The sequence below is a fragment of the Poecilia reticulata genome, chromosome 20 (assembly GCF_904066995.2).
Source record: "Poecilia reticulata chromosome 20, P_reticulata-male-v2, whole genome shotgun sequence".
Taxonomy (NCBI): domain Eukaryota; kingdom Metazoa; phylum Chordata; class Actinopteri; order Cyprinodontiformes; family Poeciliidae; genus Poecilia; species Poecilia reticulata.
Window position 1 is genome coordinate 4,477,688 of NC_088849.1, and position 4,121 is coordinate 4,481,808.

Here is a 4,121-nt window from a genome sequence, read left to right on the forward strand (position 1 = left end):
AAAAGATAACAGACTTAATTAATTAATTAACATGTATGCTTGAATAATGTGCCAGACTTAGCCAAAGAAATTATTTTTCATTTTTAATACTTGGTAGATTAATGTAATCCATCCATCCAACCATCCAGTGCTGTGTTTTAATCTGTAATCTCATGTTTTCGCTATCTAAACTCAGAAAAAGCATCATAAATAATAAAAATAAAGGTTTAAAAACATCAATCTGTGTATAATTAATATATAATTGTGTTTTACTTGGTTGCATCCCAATCATCTAGCTGAACCACGTCAATAATTAAAGGCGAGGGCTGGAATTTAGAACGAATTCTTACTGTTAAATATAAAGTGAATCACTTGTAGCCAGTTTAAAGTCTAGATTTAACCCATTACGTATCTGCTGCTTTAGTTTTGTTCTCTCTGATAGTGCTTCCTCGTTTTGTGAGTTTCTCAGATATCAGCACATATTAGTTCCATTTGATTAGCTCACAAAAGAATGTTTAACCCAGTTTTCATTGACATGAAAAGAACACGGTAGAACATTTAAATCTCAACTGAAAGGATAATTAATTTTGATGAACCAAGATCTTCATTTTAGATCAAGTTAGGTTAGTCATGCTTGCTTGAAATCAATATGACATGTAAATCAAAAATGAATTAGGTTTTCTTTTGTGCTCCATGAACAATGATTTCTAATTAATGGTGGAACAGACTTCAAGGTCTGAAGGAGTCCAGCACCCATCCAGGACTGCTTTACATAATGCATATAGTGCAGGCTGGATTTAAAACAATTTACTTGTGGGGTTAACCAGGCTAATGACATATTCATTTTCTGCAATGGCAAGCTACACACTGAATGCGAGTAATGAATTTTTCATTGTCTGCTGGCACCCACACACCACTTAGTGCGCTCAGCTCTGGGACAACAAAGGCAGGAAGAGGTAAGATTTAAATGATAATGGGATTGGCCCCCAACTTTGAAATTATGGGGCAAAACTTGAATTAATATTGCCCTGTGGTTAAAGCCTTTGTCAGGGCAGGAAGTTATTAACCTCTTTAAATGGCTGTAAACTGTGTAAACTGTAACTCAGATTGCCCCTGATGTACAAATGTGAATGTGGAATAAATGTGCACAGTAAAAAATGTTGGGTTATTTTCATAACCCAGTTTCTGGGTTGAAGCTGTTGGGTCATAGGTTGGGTTAGTTTGACCAAATATTGGGTCAAAATTCATAATGCAAGAGTTGGGTCAGAAATTTACCAGAGGTTTACAGCTTGAACACTTCTGTTGGGTCAGGGGTTGGGTCAGATTTAACCAATCGATTGGGTTAAAGACGAAACTTGGAAGAAGCCACGCCCCTCATCACAAGCTTCCATTTTCAATAAGACTGTGAACGTTGCATATAGGACTTCTCCTCCATAGACATCAATACGTACGCCTCATGGAGCGCTGAGTCGTACGTAAAAGCGTCCGCCATCTTCTATGTGGCAGCAGGGCGATCGGAGCTCCTTAAGTCCTGTGCTGTGTGGACTTGTTTCAACCATTTTACGAAACAAACTGGATTCATTAAGATTACCTTCCCCAGGTAAGGATGAAAGATCAGAATTTCTTTACTTTGCAGCCAGAAATTTGCTTCTAAACAACCGGTAAATATTTCCCATGTAGCTAAATTGGCCCGAAATAACCGCTGATTGTTAGCATAGCAGCTAACGTTTCATACTGTTTTTTAATGAGAGAGCTGATGAAAAACCGCTGTTAGAGGAGAAGTTCATGAAAAACCAGTGGATTTAGTGAGGAAAGATCAGTCAGGATCAGAGCTAAAGCTGCTGTTCTTCAGTCTGTTTCCCAGCTCAGCTTCACCATATCAGTATTTAGCTATAAAGATGCTACGAGTCAGAGCCCAACATGCTGAAAATGTCTTTTTCTGAATGTGAAAGAAACATATACGAAACATATATCGTATGTATTTTCTATTACACTTTTGGATAATTTCTCTGTTATTCTTGGCTTTAGCCTGTGAACCAGGACGTCTCAGAAGTCATTGAGTTCTCCCAGTGTGACCAGCAGACTGAAGCCCTGCCTGTGACCAGTGTTCCCAGTATAATAAATAAATGTTTTTCTTTCACTTTTTGTGAATTTTTAAATATCTCAATCTGAAGTATTAGTGTATTAATATAGCTTATGTAATGAAATAAAAATTATTTACTCTGTTAGAAGTAAAAAGAAGATAAAGTTTCAACGATAATAGGATTTTATAAATAAATTGATTTTTTTTTTCAAACATGTTTGACATTTATTTTTATGGTTATTTAAAATGTTTATTACGGTAGCTTGCTCTGACAAAGCTTTGGTGTTGCTACAACACGGCTGTTGGGGGGGAAAAAGATGAAGGGGAAGGGCACAATTTGTCAAGTAAATTAAATTCAGCCGTTTAATATAACCTCAATCATATTTGTTCGTAACTTAACATGTTCAAATGTTTAAAAATCGATTTAGTTTTAAAAGGAATGATAGTTGACGGTTTGTCCCCTGATTTTCGCTGGGTGCAATATGCGCGCGCATCCTCAGCGGGCTTAGACGACAACACCAGCAGTAATAGCGGAGGAGAGCGAGCAGAGCTATTAATAAAGTGGGTATATTATGCTTTTTGAAAATAAAATAACTTTTGCAAAATTATTATAAATTAGTTGTGTCATTTATAATAACTATGCGCTCGGTTTATTAACATATAGCTTAATTACAAACATGCTCCGACGTGTTCGGACTTATCCGCTCCCCTGCAGCCGCTGGCTCGTCTCGCCCGCTTTGTCAGTTGACCGGGTCATCGGGTGCGGCTCGTTAAGGCTCGTTTAGCCGAGAGAGAACGACCGTCTCCCGGCACATTGCTTTCAAACTCCCGCTGGCTTTCGGCAACGAGTTAAAAGCAAAAATAAGACTATCTAATGTTTATGTTTGCTAATTTTATTATTATTGTTACTATTAATTACAAATACATTTATTTAAAGTTGGTGATGAAAGTTATTCACCACTAAATTTGTGTTTTTACTTCTAAATTAAATTATGTGTGCCATTTTATTTTATTAAGTGCTATATTTATTTTTAGAAACAAAATTACTCTGAACATTTGAAATTGCTGGCTATTTACAAGTTATGTGCAGCTATAAGATTGAATTCAGTCATTCTTAAAGTTTGATTTGTGATTTTGTCTTTTCTGATAGATTTTGTAATTTTATATCCAGGATCTTCAGGAGAATTAAGCGAAACCCAAACTCCTTGTTCTCAACGAACACCTGGCGAACAACATGAGTCTGCTCCCTCAAGGTATTGAAGCTCAGAAGAAATGTTCTCTAAAATGTTTTCATGCTTTCTAGTTACTGAAACATTTTAACACTAGCTTATGTTTGATACAGAAGAAGATGTAGTCCTGCTGCCAGTACTCCTCTCTGCTCCACCTTATTAATTTGGGAGAAGTTTCAGACCCATCAACCTGGAAGTTCACAAGGCTTCATTGATATCCAGCCTGTAAGTCAACATTCATCTCTGAATCATGCTCAGATTGTTTAAATAAGTGCATCACATTCAATAGTGAGGTTTTGTGTTAAACTACAATCAGTTCTGACAATCAGTCAAAAAAACTGACTGATTGTCAGTCAGTTTTACCTTTAAAAGTAAAGGCCTTTAAAGGTAAAAACAGGCCTTTACCCTTAAAGGCCTGTTTTTGTGTCTTCTCTCTCTTGTTCTCAATGAAGACTTTTTGTATGGCCAAGAAGAGGAATGAGCGGCCATTTTCTCAACAACATGGATTTTAAGGTATTGAAGCTCAAGAAATGTTTTCTAAACTGTTTTTAACATTTAACTTTTTAACACAAGCTTATTTTTGTCAGACAGACAAGATGATGTAGCCCTGGAGCTGCTGCCAGTACTCCGCCCTACTTACATATTTGGGAGAAGAGTTTCAGACCCATCAACCTGGACGTTCAGAAGGTTTCATTGATATCCAGCCTGTAAGTCAACCTTCATCTCTGAATCATGCTCAAAATTGTTTACTGTTTAAATAAGTGCATCACTAATGGCCTGTTTTTTCTGTCTTCTCTCTCCATGAGGTTGGGACAAACCTGGTGGCACAC

At 36.8% G+C, this 4,121-nt stretch overlaps 2 long non-coding RNA genes across 2 annotated transcripts; both read left to right on the plus strand.

Annotated features, from left to right (window-relative positions):
- Window positions 1–1,402: 1,402 nt before the first annotated feature.
- LOC145549342 (uncharacterized) lies at window positions 1,403–2,119 on the plus strand. Its single transcript, XR_014085272.1, has 2 exons — window positions 1,403–1,579; window positions 2,008–2,119. It is a non-coding gene; the product is annotated as an uncharacterized LOC145549342 (long non-coding RNA).
- Window positions 2,120–3,160: 1,041 nt separating this feature from the next.
- LOC103482372 (uncharacterized) lies at window positions 3,161–3,804 on the plus strand. Its single transcript, XR_001776035.2, has 3 exons — window positions 3,161–3,315; window positions 3,405–3,516; window positions 3,744–3,804. It is a non-coding gene; the product is annotated as an uncharacterized LOC103482372 (long non-coding RNA).
- The last annotated feature ends 317 nt before the right edge of the window (window positions 3,805–4,121 follow it).